This window comes from Rhinoraja longicauda, chromosome 5 (assembly GCF_053455715.1).
Source record: "Rhinoraja longicauda isolate Sanriku21f chromosome 5, sRhiLon1.1, whole genome shotgun sequence".
Taxonomy (NCBI): domain Eukaryota; kingdom Metazoa; phylum Chordata; class Chondrichthyes; order Rajiformes; family Arhynchobatidae; genus Rhinoraja; species Rhinoraja longicauda.
Genome location: NC_135957.1, coordinates 9,386,569 through 9,409,647, shown reverse-complemented (window position 1 = coordinate 9,409,647; position 23,079 = coordinate 9,386,569). Strand labels below are relative to the sequence as shown.

At 44.9% G+C, this 23,079-nt stretch overlaps 1 protein-coding gene across 4 annotated transcripts in view; it reads right to left on the bottom strand.

Annotated features, from left to right (window-relative positions):
- The window catches only part of disp1 (dispatched homolog 1 (Drosophila)), a 217,613-nt gene that overhangs the window by 104,780 nt on the left and 89,754 nt on the right, over positions 1-23,079 (bottom strand). The window contains exon 1 of one of the 4 annotated variants that reach the window (XM_078398891.1): positions 6,135-6,222. The exons of the other annotated variants lie outside the window; for them this stretch is intronic. The gene's annotated coding sequence lies outside the window, so the exon portion shown is untranslated. Of the gene's footprint in view, positions 1-6,134; positions 6,223-23,079 lie in introns of those variants that run through there. 4 annotated transcript variants of the gene reach the window in all.

Here is a 23,079-nt window from a genome sequence, read left to right as displayed (position 1 = left end):
AGAGGAAGTTAAGGATTTAACATAGAACAGAATATCCTTTCGTTTCTTCCAATGAATCAACCACTGATCAAAGGATGAGAGGAGTCCGCTCAAGAGTCAATCTTGTTATCAAGAGACTAATCTTACACCCTTCGCTGAAGAGTGGATATCCAGTCATTGCGGGAATCCTCCCACTCCGAGAGTAATGCTGAGCAAAGAGCTCAACGTTGGGGGATCGGTGGGGTAAGGATTGCTCTGCTGGGAGCTGTCATGAACCTGAAGGGCTGAAAGGCCTCCTCTTGTGGCGTAAAACGGACGTAAATACACAAGATGAGAGAAAACTCAAGACCTTCATACCAACAAACGTTGGAAATACTCAGATCAGGCAGGATCTGTGGTGGGAGGGGCAGTGCTAACGTTTCAGTTCAATGAATTTACAGTCCTCTCTCTCTACCAAAGCTTGCTGCCTTGCTGAATATTCCCAGTGTTTGCTGCTCATATTGCATTGTTTGACTTGCCTTCATTTCTCCTCCAGGACTAGCCTTCTGTAAGTAGCTCTCGTCCCAAACACCAGAGTACAGAATAACTGAACTGAACTGAACAGCATGGGAGTCGTTGAGTCCATTTTGCTCGAGGCAACGCTCTTTATGAGTCACTCAATTAATTCCAGTTCTTCGGTTCCTTCCCCGTAGTCCCTTTAAACTGCCTTCTCTTTTTTTAAAGAAGTAATTTATCTTTCTCTTTTTAGAAAGTAACTTTTGAATCTGCCTCAACTATTCATACACATTGCATTCCAATCCCAGAAAAAGAAAATGATCTTGAATTGACAAATACATTTTGACGCCCTCCCCAGCGGCCCAATAATGCCTGGTCCACATTAAAATAGACTGCTTCATTTGCTGCTTTCTTCAAGGGAAGCTGACTGCTATTGCAGATACTGTAATAGCTGAGAGATCTCGGAGTACAAGTACACAGTCCCCTGAAAGTGGCATCACTGGTAGATAGTGTGGCAGGTAAGGTGTTTTGGTACATTGGTCTTCATGAGGACAGAAGCAGGAACGTTACGTTACAGCTGTACAAGATGTTGGCAGGGCTGAAGTTGGAGTAGTGTGTTCAGTATCGGTCACCCTGCTAAAGGAAGGAAGTCATTAAGCTGGAAAGAATGCAGGGAAAATTTATGAGGATGCTGCCATGTCTTGAGGGCTTGAGCTATATCGAAAGGTTGGACAGGCTAGGACATTATACCTTGGAGTGCAGGGGGCTGAGGTATGATCTTATAGAGCTGTATAAAATCATGAGGGAATAGTTTGGGTGAATTCAGAGAGTCTGTTTCCCAGGTTAGGGAAATCAAGAACTAGATGACATCGGCTAGATGACAAGGAGAATTAAAGTGTCCAGCAACCGGGAAATCAGGTTGGTTCACGCGGGCTGAGCGAAGGTGTTCCGCGATAGGATCGCCCAGTCTGCGTTTGGTTTCGCCGATGTACAAGAGCCCACATCTTGAACAACGGATACAATAGACGAGGTTGGAGGAGGTGCAAGTGAACCTCTGCCTAACCTGAAAGAACTGTCGGGGTCCCTGGACAGAGTCAAGGGAGGAGGTATAGCGACAGGTATTGCATCTTCTGCGGTTGCAGGGGAAGGTACTAGAGGAGGGGGTGGTTTGGGTGGGAAGGGATGAGTTAACCAGGTAGTTGCAGAGGGAATGATCTCTGCGGAAGGCGGAAAGGGGTGGATATGGGAAAATGTGGCTAGTGATGGGATCCCGCTGGAGGTGGTGGAAATTTTGGAGCATTATGTGTTGTATGCGAAGGCTGATGGGGTGGAAGGTAAAGACTAGGGGCTCTCTGTCCCTGTTGCAACTAGGGGGAGGGGGAGCAAGGGCAGAGCTACTATGAGAGTACTGGTTAGATGGAATGAGCTGCCAGGTGAGGTAGTTCAAGCAGGTACTATAACAATGATCATCCGATTGCATTGTGCCAGAACGAACTTGCTCTCAACGTCAGTAAAACCAAGGAGCTGACTTTAGGAGAGGAAGGCTAAGGAGCCACAAACCTGTCTTCATCAACGGGTCGGATGGTGGGGGGAAGGGTCAACAACTTCTCGTACCTGGGCTTGCATATCTCTGAATATCTGTTCCGGACCAAACATTGATGTAATCATAAAGAAAGCCCATCAGTGCCCCCACTTCCTTTGAAGATAGAGGAGATTCTGTATGTCGATGAACACTCTCTTGAACTTCCACAGGCTTACGGTAGGGAGCATATTTTCTGGTTGCATGGTGGCCTGGTTCAGCAACACGAATGCCCAGGAACAAAGGAGGGTACAAAAAGCAGTGAACACTGTCTGGTCCATCATGGGCATTGACCTCCCCACTATTGAAGGGATCTATAGGAGGCACAGTCTCAAAAGGGCAGGCAGCATCATCAGAGACCCACACCACCCTGGCCTACATTGGGTTTGTTTATTTGTTTAACATTTTTCTAGATTTGTTTATTATGTCATCTATTGAGTACTGTGTTTACAGATCTGTTGTGTGCTGCTGCAAGAAAGAATTTAACTATTCCGTTTCAGAAAATATGGTAACAAAATACTCTTAAACTCTCGTTTTAAAAGACATTTTGGATAAGTACATGGATAGGAAAGATGGAAAAGATTTAGATGTATATGGGCTAACGTAAGCAAATGGGACTGGCTTAGATGGGTCATTTTGGTGGGCATGACGAGCTGGTTACAATGCCAGCATGTAATACATGTGATTACAATGCCATCTTAACTATGGGCCAAATTTTAGTTTCTATCCAAGGACAAAAATGCGTGAAGTGGTCCATAGGGAACAAGGCAGCAAATTTGCTTTTAACACTGGATCCTGATGGCATCATGCTGCAAGTTTGGCAGCGGTCTGAGCAGGAAAAGGGAGCGAATGGGGCTCATTGTGTCAAGAGACTATCTTCAGGTAGCTGGCTTTTACTTCAAGTTGTCCCCTTGCCCAGCAGCACTCCGTTCCACCCCGCCAGCTTGTGGCATTCTTGGCCAAGCGCTCCCCAATTCCCGTTAACCAACCGTGCAGCTGTTCTGCCTCCTCCTCACCCACGTGATCAAAGACAAGTGGCAAATGGGATCAGAAGTAACACAAGGAGTTACCTTGCCCTACGCAACCTCCCAGTTGCCATACATTTTAACTCCCCCTCCCATTCTATACTGACCTTTCTGTCCTGGGCCTCCTCCACTGGCAGAGTGAGGCCACAGGTAAATTGGAGGAGCAGCACCTCATATTCCACTTGGGCAGCTTACAACTCAACAATATGAACATTGATTTCTCTAATTTCAAGTAACTCCTGCATTCCCTCCAACCCCCTCTCCCCCCCCCCCCACCCCACCCCATCCCCCTAGCCACCCTACTAGTTCCACTGTTTGCATCCTTGTATCCTTCTCATTAGCACATCTTCCCCAGCAAACAATGGGCCATTATGAACACCATTCCTAAGGTCATTTGTTGTCGGACTTGATTTGTTCTGGCCTTTTCTCAACCCCAGTTCTCCTCCCCACCTCTATCTTTCAGTCTGAAGAAGGGTTCCGACCTGAAACATCACCTGTTCTTTCTCTCCAGAGATGATGCCTGACCCGCTGAGTTACTCCAGCATTTTGTGTCCATCTTTGATATAAACCAACATCTGCAGTTCCTTCCTTCACATTCCAACATAAAGAGATTTGCTTTCTTAAACAGCGAGTTGCTGAGATCGGAAATGCGTGATAGATTGGCAGAAACTGATTCAATATGCAAATAACAGGGAATACAAGGCTATGGGGAAGATGGGTCTATCAAGGAGTCAGCACAGCCATGTTGGGCAGAATAGTCTCCTCTGTTCAGTATCTGTAATTCTATGCCTTTTTTACTGGAGCAATCCAAATCCTGAACTACCTCAGACAGTATTTCCCTCTGTCTCAATTGTCTATCCATGCTGTAAAAAATGCATTAATCTTCCTCAACTATTCCCTGTGGCAAAGCACCTTACAGGTCAATATTACATTTCATTTTTAAAATGCAGCACCTAAATTGGGACCCTGAATGCATCAGTGGAGCCAGTGACCCTCTCACTACCTCAATCTTGAACGTGGCACTATGGTACGTGGCAGACCGTACAAGCTCTGTGGCATCACTCCCACCTCTCACGGACTTCCTCTCCATTTTGAAACTTTCAAGCACATTTTCTTCAATTATACCCCAAAACCTTCATGTCCCCACCTTTACCTTCCAAATCTGGAAGTTTTTCTGCTGATGCTAACAAAATCAATCACTTTCTATCGACAACAGCCTAAATATCTGCATCAGGAGGCATCAGAGAGAAATGGTACTTCGATAAAATGGGAGGTTGAAAGCCTTTACTGACAATGGGAATGGGTTGAGATCCTTCTTTAAACTGAGAGTGTGCATGATTTTCCATAATACACATTCTGGTTACAAATCACAAAATGCATTTACATCCCCCATCCATTGGGTGTCTAGAATTACCAGAATTTTAGACTTACAAAGAAATTCTGAAGAATTTCAACTGGATAAATGGCTCAATGCACCATCAGAATCTGAGCTCAGGCCTCAATGTTCTTGAACAACAAAATCAAACAGAGGTTTGACAAGAGGTGATCGGCCCCTGATTTGTTCTGGCTTTTCCTTACCGAGTTTTTTTCCCACACCTCCCACCTCTATCTTTCAGTCTGAAGAAGGGTTCCGACTCGAAAAATCACTTATTCCTTTTCCAGAGCATGTTGTATTTAGACTAGTTCGGAGATGCAGCACAGGAACAGGCCCTTTGGCCCACTCCCAGCAGCGAGTACTATCCTACACACTGGGGATAATTTACACTTTGTACCAAATTAACCTACAAATTTGTACGTCTTTGGAGTGTGGAAGGAAACTGGAACAGCCGGGGAAGACCCACGCGGTCACAGGGAGAAAGTACAAACTCTGTACAGAGAGCACCCGTAGTCAGGATCAAACCCAGGTCTCTGGTGCTGTAAGGCAGCAACTTTACTGCTGCGTCACCGTTTCGCCCTTCGCGTTACTGTGCCGCCGTCTTCAGCAAAAAGCAAGTGCTAGTGGAACAGCGTGTCTGGCAGCACGTTTCTTGTGCCATCTGTCCTTTCCCTCCACAGATGCTGCCCGACTCCCCGAGTTCCTCCAGCACTGTGCGTTTTACTGGCTTCCAGCATCTGCAGTCTCATGTAACCAGCCAAGGGTCTTTCTCTACACAGGGGTCACAAACGTGGTGGTTGGATCACATTGTGTTGCCCTCCATGACTCAATAACTTACTCACTGTTAATATTCACCCTTGTAGAATGCCATTCTGGGCAAGAGAACAGAGCAATCCCACACAAAATAAGAAATGACAAGAGAATACTTTTAAAAATGTTTCAATAAATTCGTGGGAATTCTGTTTCTTTGCACAGTCCGCATACTAATAAAGGAATACACTGAATTTGCTGTGAGAGGAATCAAGAGTTGGAGCTGGTCTTTCACTGCAGATGTGAGCCATAGGATTTGTTAGCAAATATTCACTGCAAGAATAAATGTCTGCCTTTAGCAACTACTGTATATGGTGCAACACATGTTGGCAGAGTGCAGCCTACAAATCAATGCAATGCAATGCAATAAAACGCCTAAAATATGACTGCAGTTCGGCTGTGGAGGGAAGGAAGCCCGAGAAAAGAGAAACATCAAAGGACCCTTCCGACCTTTCTTCATTCAGAAAGACGATGATTTTATGGAGAACGCCATAAAAAGTCAAATTTAAAAACCATAGATCAGCTCCTTTCCTAAGTTTCAGACATAATTCTTCTCTTAAAATCAGTGAAACTTTTAAAAGAAACAGACTTTGGGCTGCTTCCTTTTCACAAAATGCACCGGCTTTCCTTAGAGGTCCCCAAATCTTTGGAATTCTGTCAAAACTTGGAAAAATCATTTAAAAGAAAACAGATAGGTTAACATAACATCATGCTATCAAGCCCGGAAGTAATTCTGGGCTCAATTTTAGAATTAAGTACATAGATTTTTAAAATGAACTCAGCCTTCACACACGAAACATGGTACAGCTCAACATTGTCAAAGGCTAGTTTCACAGTTGTTCATTTTATGCTATACATCGGCACCACTTACTGCTGCGTCTTGGGGCTGTACGACAAGGAATTAAACTCTGCTCACTTTCCCGGGGTGCCATCCTCTCACTTGAAATCCTGGCAGAAGCTTTCTGTGGCGCTGAACTCTGCACACACCCAGGATTTAAAGAGAACTGCTCTGCTCTTTAGTGCAGCTTGGAGCTGCAGCACACTGGTCAAGTCCCATCCACAAGATACTGTGCAGCTTCCACGACGATATCTGGCTCCCTGCCACTGCTCCCATCCCACTTACTTCTATTTACATGCCTGCACTGGGAATTATCGGCCCTCTGGTGAACCAAAGGAAAATGTTTTCGACTCTAAATAAATTCGAAGAATTTGATTTACTGTCCCCATCTATAAAGAGAGAGTGCGAGTGTGTGTAAGCATCCTTTGCATCAATCAAATAAAAATGAAGGAAGCACTCACTTCAGGAAAAAAAAAAAAAATCTTTGAAACGTAGACAAGGTTTCATGCTGGGAGAAACAGCTGAGCGATCAGATTGTGAGTTCCTTTACTCTCATGCCTTCAGAGGGACATGCTGGAAAACCAGCTTCTGACAATATTCAGTACACATCAACACCAGAGTCCCCCCCTGCCCCCTCTACTTATTTTAGAATCGTTTGTCAGAGAATCCATTTACAAGGCAAAAATATTGGAGGGCTTGACACAGTCAAATATCAAGTGATTCACAGCTGCTCTCAAAGCTCGCAAAAAAAGAAATTCAAGCCTGTAATTGAAAAGGCCAAAACTTAAATGTTCCATTGTCACTTGAGCAGAAGGCACACATTGAAAGAAAGATCCAGTCAGGTGTGTGACTAAAAGATAAATTGGTGGGACGTTTTTGAGGGGGGGAGGGGGGTGAAAGAGAATGATCCCACCAAGCATTTCATTTCCTGCACCGAAGGCCATTGTCAGATGGTTGTGTCAAATATTTACCCTTCCCAGATTACTGCAATGGGATGAAATGAGGTTCTTTGTTATCACAGTCATTTGCACAAGTCTGTGGCACTAAACTCAAATTCTCACGACTTGGCTGGATGAGGGACTGCTGCAGCACAGTTCCCGCTCTCCTCCCCACAGCCAAGTTTCACCGCTCTGGCCCACAGCTTCGGCTGGATATGATCAACAGGGAAGCCTGAGAGACGCAAGGCCGGAGTCACAGATGCCCAAGTTACAGGTGGCCTCGTCATTCAGCTGATCGGACGGACAGCTGGGACAGGACGGCCGATGCAGCTCCTGCTCTTGCTGACGGGGGCTTACCCAGTTCCTTCAGCCCTCCCTCCCCACAGATCGGGGGCACGGTAGCGCAGCGGTAGAGTTGCTGCTTTACAGCGAATGCAGCGCCGGAGACTCAGGTTCGATCCTGACTACGGGTGCTGCACTGTAAGGAGTTTGTACGTTCTCCCCGTGACCTGCGTGGGTTTCCTCCGAGATCTTCGGTTTCCTCCCACACTCCAAAGACGTACAGGTATGTAGGTTAATTGGCTGGGTAAATGTAAAAATTGTCCCTAGTGGGTGTAGGATAGTGTTAATGTACGGGGATCACTGGGCGGCACGGACTTGGAGGGCCGAAAAGGCCTGTTTCCGGCTGTATATATATGATATGATATGATATCTCCGATCCTTTCATGTTGCTGTGAACTGCAATGCCACGGGCAAACAGTGCTCCACTTGGATGTGGAAACTGAGCTGCAAATGTACCCACAGCAATATCCTTCCCCAACTTCCCACCACCTGTCACCTATCCACCCAATAACAGGCACAGGCCTTCCATGTTTTCCACTTTGCAACTCTGACTTCCCTTCACTGGCTGCACAGTGCTCTGGGGCGTTCCCATGGGGACGTGAAAGGTGCTGAATGAATACAAGCCCTTTTCATTCTTTCCCTACCCAAAACGTCACCTATCCATTTTCTCCAGAGATGCTGCCTGATCCAATGAGTTACTCCAGCATTTCATGTCTACTCTTTTCATTTATCTTTAGATGGATTCAGTGTCAGACAGCACGGAAACAGAACCTTCAGCCCAACTCATCGATCAAGATGCCACATCTATGCCAAGCCCCACCTGCCTTACGTTTGGCCCATGTCCCTCTAAACCTTTCCTATCCAATGTTTGCAGATGTCCCACACTGCTGGGGGTGCAGACTGTGAGGAAGGCATATAGATTAGCCACAGAAATGGACGGGGAAGTGGCAGGTGGAGTTTAATCCGAGCAAGTGTGTAGTATTGCACTTTGCAAGGTCAGATGCAAGAGGAAAAATATACAATAATGGCAATACTATTAATAGCACTGATGCACAGAGGGATCTTGGGGTCCGAGTTCATAGCTCCCGAAAGTTGCAACACAAGTACATTGAGTGGTAAAGACATTGCATGGCATGCTTGCTTTTATAGGCCAGGGCATTGAGTAGAAGAGTCAGGAAGTCAGGATGCAGGTCTAGCGTACCTTTGTTAGGCTGCATTTGAAGTATTGTGTGCAGTTCTGATTGTTCCAACACCGGAATGATGAGGTGGCTTTGGAAAGGGTGCATTGGAATTTACCAGAATGATGCCTGAATTAGGGGGGTATTGGCTACTGGGAGAGGTTGGACAGACTTGGCTTGTTTTCCCTCAAATGCTAGAGGTTGCGGGGAGACCTGGTAGAGGTATATAGAATTAAGAGATGCATAGTTATGGTAGACAGTCAGAAGCCTTTTCTCAGGATGGAAATTTCAAATACTGGAGGGCATGGCATTAAGTGAGAGGGGCATCGTTTAAAGTGAGGGGCAAGTTTTTCTTTTTATTTACACAGAGGGTGGTGAGTGCTTGGAACGCACTGCCAGGGGTGGTGGTGGAGAAAGATATGATAGTGGCATTTAAGAGAATTTGGGATAGGCATATGGATATGCAAGGATTTGGATCATGTGCAGGTAGATAACAAGTGGTCTTGACATCATATTTGGCACAGAAATTGTGGGCCGAAGGGCTTGTTCCTGTACCGTACTGTTTTTTATTCCATGTAACTAGAAAGGGAGTGAAACAGAAAACAGATGGGCGGCACAGTGGCAGAGTTGCTGCCTTACAGTGCCAAAGACCCGGGTTCGATCCTGACTACGGGTGCCATCTGTACAGAGTTAGTTTGTTCGTTCTCCCCGTGACCTGCGTGGGTTTTTCCAGCAATCTCCGGTTTCCTCCCACACTTCAAAGACACACAGGTTTGTAGGCTAATACGCTTGGTAAAATTGTACATTGTCCTTAGTGTGTAGGATAGTGTTAGTGCGTGCGGGGATCGCTGGTTGGCACGGACTCGGTGGACCGAAGGGCCTGTTTCTGCGCTGTATCTCCAAGCTAAGCTAAGAAAACTTAACATCTGTCATTGGATAAATGTAAGAGGCTTTTATTGAAAAGTTTTGAAGCAAAAATAGTGAATCTGAAGAAAAGTCTTAACCCAAAACTTTGTTTGTTCATTCCCTCCAAAGATGCTGTCTGACCTGCTGAGTTCCTCCAGCACTTTGTGTTTACTGCTTAAGATTCCAGTGTCTACAGTCTCTTGTGTCTCAACTCTTATTGAAGATGTGAAAGTAGGACACTGAGACCAAAACAAGGTCATCAGGGAAGTCAATATTGCTTTGCGAAAAGGACATGTTTGGCCAATTTACTGGTGCGCTTTGCAGAAACAGCAAGTATTGTTGATAAGAGGGAACAGGTATGTAGGTTAATTGGCTGGGTAAAGGTAAAAATTGTCCCTAGTGGGTGTAGGATAGTGTTAATGTGTGGGGATCGCTGGGCGGCACGGACTTGGTGGGCCGAAAAGGCCTGTTTCCGGCTGTATAGATATGATATGATATGATATGATATGATATGAATGTACGTACTCTACATAGATTGTCAGAAGGCATTTGATAAGAGTTCACATCAAATGTTGTTGGTGGAAAATAAAATTATCTGGCGAACAGGAAACAATGTAGATATAACAGGTCATTTTCTGGTTGACAAAATGTAATGAGTAGGGCTTTATAGGAATTGGTTCTGGGCCCTCAACGTTTCAATAATTATACAAATTACTTGAAGACACCGAAGACAAGATTGCTAAATTTTCTGATGGCACAAAGGAAGGAAAACGAGTAAGCTGTGAATAGGACATAAGGAAGTGCAAATGCTGCAACAGCTCTGCCCAAGACCACAGAGAGTTGTAGATGTAGGCCAGTCCATCACACAGACCAGACTCCCCACCATTGACTCCATCTACACTTCATGCTGCCTCGGAAAAGCAGCCAACATAAACAAAGAGTTGGTCCCACCGCAGTCATTCCTCATTCTTCCCGCTCCCGCTGGACAGAAGGTACAGAAGCTTGAAAATGCGCACCACCAGACTCAGGAACAGCCTCTTCCCCTCTGTTATCAGGCTTCTGAACAGTCTTTCCATAAGCTAGGGTCCAATCAGATTCAGCTATAGAGAGAGGTTGGGCAGGCTAGGACTTTATTCCTTGGAGTGCAGGAGGCTGAGGGACGATCTTATAGAGGTGTATAAAATAGAGGGGAATAGATTGGGTGAATGTACAGTCTCCCCTAGAGAACTAGAGACCATAGGTTGGAGATGAGAGGAGAAATATTTAATAGGAACCCGAGGGGCAACTTTTCACACAGAGGGTGGTGGGTACATAAAACGAGCTGTCAGAGGAAGTTGTTGAGGCAGGTACTACAACAATATTTAAAGACATTTAGACTGTAGACAGACAACAATGCAACAAAGTTAGTGGTAAAACAGTAAAGTCTTTATTACGGCAGGCGGGAGTGAGGAGGTCAGCACCGGGTGTCTTCAGATACCCAAGGCCACCTCATGTCCCACTCTCTCCCATCAACACATGTGATATCTCACCTTATATCACAAGGAATTGTCTTACCTATGTTGTCTGTCTAAAGGGTCTCAGCAGGAACCAGATCGACCTCAGACGAGGGACCACAGTGTTCCCAGGAACTCGTTCGGGAACTCAGACTCAATGGATCCGATAGTGCCCTTTTAATCCCCTCGAGGTCCCGGCCAGACAGCAGCCTCTTACTCAGTCGTTGGAGTTGGTACCAGTGAGATCCTGCCAACTACGCCAATGTTAAAGTTCGTTTTCTCTAAACAGACAACAATGCAACAAAGTTAGTGGTAAAACAGTAAAGTCTTCATTACGCCAGGCGGGAGTGGGACACGAGGTGAGCTTGGGTATCTGAAGACACCCGGTGCTGACCTCCACACTCCCTCCTGCCGTAATAAAGACTTTGCTGTTTTACCACTAACTTTGTTGCATTGTTGTCTGTCTAGAGAAAATGAACTTTAACACATGGATAGGTAAGGTTTAGAGGGATATAGGCCAAACGCAGGTAAATGGGTCTAGGTTAGATGGAGCATCTTGGTAGCATGGGAGTTGGGCAGAATGACCTGTTTCCTTGCTGTATGAGTGGCCTATACACTCCTAACTCCCAAGTTCAAATATATATGCTCATAACCAGAAGTCCCATCCTTATCTTTCCACAGCACATATTCTATTCACGCCAACAAACTGCATGGAAGATTAGTCCACCGATGATACCTCTCCTGAAACTGTAAACTCCTGGCAATTCTCAATCACATACAGGTTTTCTATTTAAACCTGGTAGGCACCTCAGGTAAGGTAGAGTGGGCCAGCCCTACGCGGCAGTCGAATGGTTAATAGGACTTTGCAAGCACAATATTAAATAAACACATTTACTGTGGCAATCCATCCAACTGACGGCACTTAATCAAATGTAGCCCGACATCTGAACTGGCTGAACTTACTGGTGGTTTACAGGTAGAATTTCATCGTCATATTGCCGTACAGTTTGTACAAAGCAAACAGAATTTCAAAACATACAACACAAGAATTAAGGTGACTAGGGGTAACCCTGCCCTCACCCAGATAGGCTCACAAACCTGCAGTTACTCCCTCAAGCCACTCCTCCACCTCCATCGTTTTTTAAAAATACCTTTCCCAAAAGGACAGAAAACTCAGCACGTCTCCAATGACTTCTACTGTGGAAAGCATACTGGCGGGTTGCATCCCAGTTTGGTTTGGGAACAGCCCTGCCCAAGACCGCAAGAAATTGCGAGAGTTGTAGATGTAGCCCAGTCCATCACACACACCAGACTCCCCACCATTGACTCCATTTACACTTTATGCTGCTTTGGGAAAGCAGCCAACATTATCAAAGGTTTGTCCAGCCCCGATCGTTCCCTCTTCTCCCTGCTCCCATCCGGCAGAAGGTAAAGATGCCTGAAAGCGCGCACCACCAGACACAGGAACAGCTTCTTCCCCTCTGTTATCAGGCTTCTGAACGATCTTTCCATAAGTCAGGGTGCTGTTTGATTCACCTCTACCCCATTGCGGACATTGTACTTTGACTATGGAACTGGTGCATTACAATGCTCACAAGTGTATTCTGCACTCTTGTATCTTTCCCATTGTCCGAAATATTGTTCTTGAGTTTGACTTGTTTATATTTATGTAAAGTATTCTCAGATCTAATTGAATAGCATTCAAAACAAAGCTTTTCCCATGGGCAGGCAGGAATGCAGAGCTGTCGTGATCTTATTGAGTGGCTAAGCGACGACGAGGGTCCAGGTGGCCTACTCCTGCTGGCAATTGATATATTTGTGTGCACAAGGACAAATGCAAGCCGAGGATACATCCATATGGGACAGGGCTGAAAGTTTGCTCTTAGCAGAAAAAGAAAAATTCAGCAGTCACCCAAAATGCAACTCAGCGAATGAGACCACCCAAACCTGCTTTGACTATAAATTATTTTGCAATTTTGCAATTCATCTTCCTCTGTTTTACAAAGAAAAATATGCACCTATTACATTGATGCTGTCAGTGATTCCAGCATCTGGGACTTCCATTCGTTGTTTAGACAATGAAGTCACGGCCTCTCCGGGAGTTTGTGCTGTACCTCTCTCTCACATCACAATTGAAATCTCCAGATCCTCAGCAATGTCCCGGTACATCTCTTTTGCAGCCTCTCCAGTGCAATCATTTCCTCCCTATAGTGTGGTGACCAGATCTACAGACAGTAGATAGACACAAAATGCTCAGCGGGATGGGCAGCATCTCTGGAGAGAAGGGATGGGTAACTTCTTCAGATGCAGACAGTACTCTTACCGATATTTTATAAATATTTTAGCACAAGCCTCCCAACTCTCATAACGACACAAAGAGCTGGAGTAACTCAGCAGGTCAGACAGCATTTTATTTTATTTTTTATTTTTTACATTTTTTTTAGAGATACAGCACGGAAACAGGCCCTTCAGCCCACTGAGTCCGCGCCGACCAGCGATCCCCGCACATTAACACTATCCTACACACACTAGGGACAATTTTTACATTTACCCAGTCAATTAACCTACATACCTGTACGTCTTTGGAATGTGGGAGGAAACCGAAGATCTCGGAGAAAACCCACGCAGGTCACGGGGAGAACGTACAAACCCGTAGTCAGGATCGAACCTGAGTCTCCGGCGCTGCATTCGCTGTAAGGCAGCAACTCTACAGCTGCGTCATCCATTTCTGGAGAACATGGATAGGTGACTTTCGGGACCCTTTTTCAGACTGGTGGGTGGGGGGGATTAGAAAGCTGGGAGAGAAGTAAGGGCAGGACAAAACCTGGAAAGTGATAGGTGGAAGATAGACATAAAAGGCTGGAGTAACTCAGCAGGTCAGGCAACATCTCTGGAGAAAAGGAATAGGTGACGTTTTGAGTCAAAACCCTTCTTTAGACCTACATACCCATTCCTTTTCTCCAGCGAGACTGCCTGACCCACTGAGTCACTCCAGCATTTTGTGTCTATTTTCAGTGTAAACCAACATCTGCTGTTCCCTCCTACGCAAGTGATAGGTGGACGCAGGTGAGAGAGGGTTCTGCTTGACAGATGGATGGACCAATGCCAGGGATGAAAAGAGAACAAGTGTGAGATAAGGAGATAAGGATTGAAGAACTGTAAATTATGAAGGCAGAGGAAGGAATATATGTGGAAGGGGCCAGTGGGGAGAGGGAAGGGGAGAAATAGGTGCAAATCCAGGTGGGGCACAGGGAGAGGGGAAAAAACGGGGAGGGGGTGGAATGTTTGTAGTGAGTCTAACCCTGGATTCGCACCTATTTCTCCTATTCCCTCTCTGCCCTGAAGTGCTTTGGAGGCGACGAGAGGCACACAGAGCGACAGCGAGGCACACACAGCGACAGCGAGAGGAAGCAACAAAGCTCAACTCGGACGGACCTAAATACAATGCCAAAAGTGCATGAGTGGAATAATCAAGAGGAGATATTTTCTGGTTTCAACAAGTCTGTTACCAACATGATCATGTATATAACTGGAGAGAAGCAAAGCAGACCTGAATGTTAAGACATATTCCACTTACTCCAATCTGATCTAAAGTGCTTCAATTTCTTTTGTATTCGATTATGTATGATGACATTTCTATCATAGTTCACTTGTCTTCTGATTTAATAAAGCTCATTGGCCATTTCAGAGAAAAGCTGATGAGTTGTTAGAGTACATTAAGCAATTGTCTTGTATAACAAACTGCAGAATTGTTATGCATACACAGGATAACAGATCCAGGCAGGAGAGTTACAAGAATATAACTCATACCGAGCAATGCTGATGATGTGATTCATGAAGCAGAGTTTGTGCTTTATGGACAGTTGCAGAGCAGCCATAGATTTATAGAAACAAGGACCTGCAGATGCTGGTTAATACACAAAAGGACACAAAGTACAGGAGTAGCTCAGTAGGTCAAGCAGCATCTCTGGAGAACACGGACAGGCAACACTTCTGAAGAAGTGTCGGAAGAAACGTCTCGACTCAAAATGTCGCCGGTCCGTGTTCTCCAGAGCTACTGGCTGACCTGCTGAATTACTCCAGCACTTTGTGTCCTTTTGTGTATTAACCCCAGCAGGACCAGTATTCTTCCGAGTTGTTAGTCCTGCCCCAGACTCTGGAGGTTCAGACAGAGTATTGGGGACAACATCTCAGCTGACTCCCCGGTGCAGCACCGGGGTTTCTTCACATTTTCTCAATCAACACAGGATTGATCAAGATAAAGAGGTACTGCACACAATGAGGGCAGGCATCCCTTCAAACCTCTGCTGACTCTCCGGAGGAGAGGTCTTGCTTAGCTTTACACTTGCCAACTCTCCACATTGTTCATCCTCAAGTATTGGTTAACGTTAATGAGTCCGTTTCCACCATCTTTTCTGTAGATGTCTCGATTCCAACAAAACAATCTAATTTATTCGCAAAATGCTGGAGTAACTCAGCAGGTCAGGCAGCATCTCGGGAGAGAAGGAATGGGTGACGTTTCGGGTCGAGACCCTTCTTCAGACCGACCCGAAACGTCACCCATTCCTTCTCTCCCGAGATGCTGCCTGACCTGCTGAGTTACTCCAGCATTTTGCGAATAAATACCTTCAATTTGTACCAGCATCTGCAGTTATCTTCTTAAACAATCTCATCTCCCAGTTGAGCTTTTACATCAGTTGCCAACAGGAATCATTCTTTCCATCCCATTTAACTAAAGCTCTCGTAACCTCAAAAACTTGATAACGTCACCACTCCAGTTTAAAAGTCGTAACCTTTCCATATCTCATAATCGCTACCCCTGATCCATGGAAAAGTCTCGTTGGATCTCATTGCAAGAAGTCAAGAAAATCGTAGTAGGAGTTAGCCACTCAGCCCTGTCAATCAATACCAATATGGCCAATCTGTCCCAGACCTCAATTCTTTTGTGCCAGTTCTATATTGCCTAAATCCCCAATCTTTCACAAATTTAACTATCGTCACTTTCAAAGCTACCAATATTCTGGCCTCCAATTCTCTCGGTTAGAGAATTCCAGAGATTTACCATCTTCTGTGAGAACACCTTTAATCGGATTATCAGAATTTTCCTGGATGATGCCCAAAGATGTCCATACCACTCCAGCCGAGGGCCACAGCAATGAGCATCATCTTGGTTTTGTTTTCACCTCAATCGTAAACCTTCGTAATCCTTTTACTTCCCCTCACCTTATTGATGTGCTCTGATATATAGACAATACGTGCAGGGTTAGGCCATTCGGCCCTTCAAGCCAGCACTGCCAATCATGGCTGATCATCCCCAATCAGTACCCCGTTCCTGGCTTCTCCCCATATCCCTTGATTCCGCTAGCCCTAAGAGCTCTAGCTAACTCTCTTTTGAATGCATCCAGTGAATCGGTCTCCACTGTCATCTGAGGCAGTGAATTCCACAAATTCACAACTCTCTATGTGAAGATATTCCTCATCTCAGTTCTAAATGGCCTATCCCTTATTCTTAAACTGTGACCCCTGGTTCTGGACTCCCCCAACATCGGGAACATGTTTCCTGCATCTAGCGTGTCCAATCTCTTAATAATCTTATGTTTCTAAAAGATCCCCTCTCATCCTTCTAAAGCCCAATTGCTCCATTCTTTCATCATATGTCAGTCCCTCCATCCCGGAATTAACCTCGTGAACCTACGCTGCACTCCCTCAATAGCAAGAATGTCCTTCCTCAAATTAGGAGACCAAAACTGCACACAATACTCCAGGTGTGGTCTCACCAGGACCCTGTACAACTGCAGAAGGACCTCTTTACTACTCCTCTCCTAAGAGCATTTCTGGTTGTGGTCCCTAAGGTCTCTCCACAGGTGAACCATTTACAGAGTCTCCATTAGGTCCTCTCTCATGCACATCTCTTCCCACTTGTCTAGAATGGACTTCATTTGCTATGAAAAAACAGACAAAGTGTTGGAGTAACTTAGCGGGTCAGGAAGCATCTCTGGACAATATGGATAGGTAATGTGGACAACATGGTTTCAGTTCGGGACCCTCCTTCAGACTGAAGGTGTTTTTGGTAAACCAGCATCTGCAGTTCCTTGTTTCTTCATTTGCGATGACTTTGCCTAAGTTTGTCCATGTTTTACACAGGTCTAATAGCCAAAAATAAAAGGAATGTCTTAAATAAAGGGAACAAAAATTCAAACAACTCCATGAATTACTTAAGTCCTAAGTCTTAGGATTTACATTGGTAAAACAAACTGCATACACCATAATTTAAGAATTTCTAAACAGCCTGCAAAAAAAAAAGTCCTGACTTCACACGAAGCTCTCACCTTCAACTAGTAATGCGATTGAACCAACAGATGAACAACATCAAAATAGCCAGAACAAACCAAAAGGAGCAATAATTTGACACACAGCTGAAATAGTCAGACGCTATAATCCATTCCCATCATCCCCAGGCAACTGCTTTAATGAATGTGAAACTAGAGCTCAAATTAAATCCTCTTTTTTATGTGCATAACTTTCAAGCTCAAGTTTACTGTCATCCGCACGAGAATGGTGAGGTACCGGTGCAATGAAAGCCTTGCAGCACCACAGGCATTCAGATAAACATCTAAAAACAAATGACACAGAAAACTCTTTTTAAAAAAAGACTGCAAATAAAGACATTAGTGCAAAAAATAAAATAAAACACCAGTTCCATGGGGGTGCAAGGTGGTCTGTGGTGTTCGGGTGTTGAGATGGAATTAGTGTTGTGCAGGTTCGTTCAAGGACCCGATGGTTGTAGGGAAGCAGCTGTTCCTGATCCTGGTGGTGTGGAACCTCGGGCTTCTGTACCTCCTGCCCGATGGAAGCAGCGAGAAGAGGGCAGCGATAGGATGGAGGGGATTTTGAGGATAGATGCCGTCTTCCTGAGGCAGCTCCTCATGTGGATGCTTTTGTTGGTATGGAGGGCTGTGCCCATGATGGACCGGGGCTGACTTCACCACTCTCTGCAGCCTCTTGCGTTCATGTGCATTGGAATTGCTGTACCAGGCCATGATGCAATCCATCAGGGTACTTCCTTCAGTCCATGTCCAACAACAATGAAAGTGGCACCATCCAAACTGTTTATTCTTTGTAGAAATGCTATTGTTTTCTTTACAATTGGTAAAACATAGCAGCATCATCATGGATTGTATCAGCAGCTAGGCAACAGAGGGGGGTCAAGTGGGGGGAGGGCGGACAGAAGGATAGAAGGAAGGGGAAGGTATGAGGGATTGTGGAAAGAAGAGAGCCCTTCACATTTAGGGTTATAGTAAGGGCTTAGATTCACCTCTACACCACATTTGTCCCTGGAACTGGTGTGCTACAGTGCTTTATCTTGCACTAAACATTATTCCCTTTATCCTGCATCTGTACACTGCGGATGGCTCTATTGTAATCATGTATTGTCTTTCCGCTGATTGGTTAGCATGCAGCAAAAGCTTTCCACTGTACCTTGGTAGACGTGACAATAAACTAAGCTACTACTTATGTAACAATGCAGAAAACTATATTCTGCAGATACACAGAAAGATGGAGTAACTCAGCGGGACAGGCATCATCTCTGGAGAGAAGGAATGGGTGACATTTCGGGTCGAGACCCTTCCGAGACCCAAAACGTCACCCATTCCTTCTCTCCAGAGATGCTGCCTATCCTGCTGAGTTACTCCAGCTTTTTGTACCTATCTTCAGTTTAAACCAGCATCTGCAGTTCTTTCTTAAACTATATTCTGCACTCTGTAGACCATCGGGTGGCAGCCTCACCTATAGTCTGTCTGTCTTTTTCGTCCTTTTTCTGTTATTTTTGGTGAGTTTTAAAAGTCTGTGTTAATGTTCTCTGGTTTGTTTTATGTGGGGGGTAGGGGAGGGGGGTCGGGGAAACTTTGTTTCACTCACTTACCTAGCCGGAGATGCGATTGTTTTCCGGATCGTATCTCCGGTCACTCTGCGGCCTGTCGTGACTGTGTGGCAAATGAAATTCCTCGTATGTTACAAAACATACTTGGCTAATAAAGTACGATTGTGATCCTGATTGTGTATCTTCCCCTTTGCTCCACCTATTGTAGTTGAGTTTAGCTCAATTGCATCTATTTATGGTACATCAGATCTGGTTGGATAGCATGTAAGATAAAGCTTTTCACTGTGCCTCGGTACACATGACAATAATAAACCTCAAGTAGTGGGAAGATCCAAGGGAAGGGGTGGGCTCAACGGAGAATGGCTTACTCCTCATGTCAGGGAAGTAGTTAAATAAAAGGCTGTAATATAATCATGCAGCCTCCTTACATGCACTGTATTACCAGCTAGCCTCTGATCTATAGGAGGTGGCAGAAGGACTGGGTCTGTGGCAATTAATTCCAGGAAAAGGTCGAGAATGACAGATTTTAGTCTGATTTAGAACAAAACTCCAACTACAGATTAAAAAAAGAATTTGGAGAGCTGTGGGAACCCAGCTAGCATTCGAGGCCAACAGGACAGCTTGTCAAGAAGCTGACACAGACACATTGTGCTGGATGATTCAACAAATGATGGTGTTCCTGCTGCCTACTGTGGCGAGAGAGCACCGATTCACAAGGAGAAAGCAAAGTGGAGACTGGAAACTTTACTTTACTTTAAACTTTGGAGATACAGTACAGCATGGAAACAGGCCCCTCGGCTCAGGCCGACCAGTGATCACCCTGTACACTAGCGCTATTCTACACACCAAGGACAATTTACAAATTTTACCAAAGCCAATTAAGCTACAAACGTCTTTTGGATGTGGGAGGAAACCAGAGCTGGAGAAAACTTGTTCAGTCACAAAGAGAATGTGCAAACTCCACATGGACAGCACCTGTAGTCAGGATCAAACCCTGGTCTCTGGTGATGTAAGGCAACAACTCTACCGCTGCGCCACTGTGCTGCTGCCAAACAATACCCTCACAAACACTTCAGAAAGGATTATGCTCAATGAGGATAATGAGGAAGTGTTTAATGCAGGTACAATGACAACATTTAAAAGACATTTGAACTGCACCTGAATAGGTAAGGTTTTAGAGTGATATGGGCCAATGGAACTAGTTTGGATAGGGCATCTTGTTTGGCATAGACATATTTGCAGTTCCGCATTGATTAGGGAGAACAGGAGGCAGTGGAGCACTGGGCAGAAGGGCCTGTTTCCGTGTTGTATGACTCCAGTGCTGCAGTGAGGATAGGGAAGTGGGACTGTGGCAAGTTTGCATAGCACTGGAGTACTGACTGCTCAGACTGATGGATGATATCACCTTTGGTGGGAGCCAGAGAATGCCTGGGAATGACACCTGGCACCAAAGGAGGGAAGTCCACATCACACAGAAGGGGAAATCAGTGTGGACAGCTCCCTCCACAGTCAATGTGAGCGCTGATGCTTCCCTGCCGACACCAAAATCTGAGCGGGCATCACATTATGAAAGCACTAATCAGATCAAACAGCGTTTTACTGAAAATGTTATAACTCCTACTTCCTTTACGTTTTTTATAACTGATTAAACATTTTTTGAAGATCTGCCATGCGAGGAATGCAGCAGCCCATTTGCTTACATCTTCCACATAAAATCACGAGGTACTCCGTCCTGGTGACGAGAGCTGAATATGATCCAGGACACAGATGTAACCCTGAGACTCTGAACTCTACGAGTCTGTTCAAAGATACACTATGGGCAAGGTGTATATCCTCGGGTCCCACTGCTCTCCCTGATCAACACGGAACTGCAAATGTGCCAAATATGTCTACTTTCAATGACTTCCTTCAGAGTCCCATAAGACAAGATGCGACTGATTTAAGAAGAGAATTTTACAGATTCGAACTAGAATCTGAAAACATGTTGATGCAATCAAAATTGCAATGCATACAGGACCAGAATTGAGGGAATAAAGACCTTCGAGGCAAAACATGGCGTCAAGGCGGTTCCAGTTGTGGTCAATAACAACTGGGCAAGAGGAAGGCAGGAGCAGGAGGAGGGCAGATTCAGAGGAATAGAAACATCGAGAGCTCATTTGTAAACAGTCAAGAGTCGTACAGCACGGAAACAGTACCTTCAGCCCAATTTGCTCATGCCAACCAAGATATCCCATCTACCCTAGTTCCATCTGCCTGTGTTTGGTCCATAACCCTCTAAACCTTTCCTATCCATGTACCTGTCTAAATGTCTTTTAAATGTTGTTGTAGTACCTGCCCCAACTACCTCCTCCGGCAGCTCGTTCCATATACTCACCACCCTCTGTGTGAAAAAGTTCTCTTTGCACTAGCTGCTGCATTTGATTGCACTCGTGTAGAATATGAAACAGGCTGACTCACAGCAATACAATATGCACCCATTTAAACACTTGGAACAAAATGTATCAGTCACAATAATAACTCCAAATGGAACAAAACGTGTCTGTCAAAACAATAACTTCTATATTAAGGAAGTCTCAAATCAGAGCTAAGAGGTTCTCAACAGGAAATCCCAGGCGAAATATCACCCGAAACAGTAATAAATTAAACAAATTTGGCATGCTTAAATCGACCTAAATTGCGAGAAACATTCTGTGATGGTGCTCTTCTGAGGAAGAAATATATCCAATTTCTCGGCACAAACATTTTCTCGGCACAAACATTTTATCTTTCACTCTATATTGTTCAGAACAAGCTCTCATGATGTTTAATGTAATGTTTGAATTTGGATAGGAATGGTTGAGAATGGATAGGAAAGATTTAGAATGGATAGGAGAGGTTCAGAGGGCTATGGGCCAAATGCAGTGAGGTAGGACTAGAGTAGTTGAGGCATCTTGGTCAGAATGGATGTTGGACTGAAGGCCCCGTTTCTATGCTGTATGACTATGACTCTAACCCACATTTAGATAAATATAAACAAAATTACAATAATTAGCAGGGAACACAAGAAACGGGAAGCTTGAGTAAAGCACAAGGTGCTGGAGGAACTCATTGGAAAAGGCAGCATCTGTGGAGGAGAAGGACAGACGATTTATATCTCCTGCGGTTGCATGGGAAAGTGCCTGGGAAGGACATGTTGGATGGGGAGATTTGAGCTAATCAAAGAGTTGCAGAGAGAGTGGTCTCTGCGGAAAGGGGAATGGGACGGGGATGGGAATATGTGACTGCTGGTGGAATCACGCCAAAGGTGGCTGAAAGGCCGGAGAATGATGCGTGGAGGTTGATGGGGTGAAAGGTGAGGACCAGGAGAGCTTTCTACTTGAGTCTGAAGAAGTGTCCCAACCCAAAATGTCATCTGACCATTCCCTCCATAGATACTGCCCGACTCGATGAGTTAATTAGCAATTTGTTATTTGTCCATAATTAACTCTCAGCCCAACTGTGAACCCCGACAGTAAGTTTTAGTAAAATACTTTAGGTTTATTATTGTCACATGTACTGAAGAACAGTGAAAAGCTTGTTTTACATGCTATCCAAACTGATCAGATATACCGGACATAGAAGCGATCAGTTCAACAGCAAGTACAAAGGGGGAAGATACAGAGTGCAGAATATAATTATCAGCATTGAGGCGTAGTGCACTGCATCAGTTCCTTAGCTGATTTTCTGTCCTTCGATTTATATTACCGATCATAATTTACTCGGATAGTGACTCGAATAGGGCAAATAGGGCAAACCTTTTTCGAATAGACTCGAATAAGGTTGGGCAAACTTGGATTGTTTTCTCTGGAACGTCAGAGGCAGAGGGGATAGCCTGATAGAACAGAATAAAATTAAGAGAGGCATAGATTGGGTAGATAGACAGAGTCTTTATCCCAAGGTGGAAATGCTAAATATTAGGGGAAATGTGTGAGAGGTTTTTGCTTCTTTGCAGATTGTGAGGTGCCTGGAAGACACTGCCAGGAGAGGTGGTAGAAGCAGGTGGGATAGCAATATTTAAGAGGCATTTTTCAAGGCACATGACCAGGTAGGGAGAAGAGGGATCTGGACCAAGTGTAGGTAGATGGATTAATTTAGATTGGCATCATGGCTGGTACAGACATGGTGACCCACGGGGCGTGTCATATGCTGTACTGTTCTATGTTCTGCAAAACCTACTTGAAATTTATAATAATACCATGCAGTATCTTAAAAAGTGAAGTA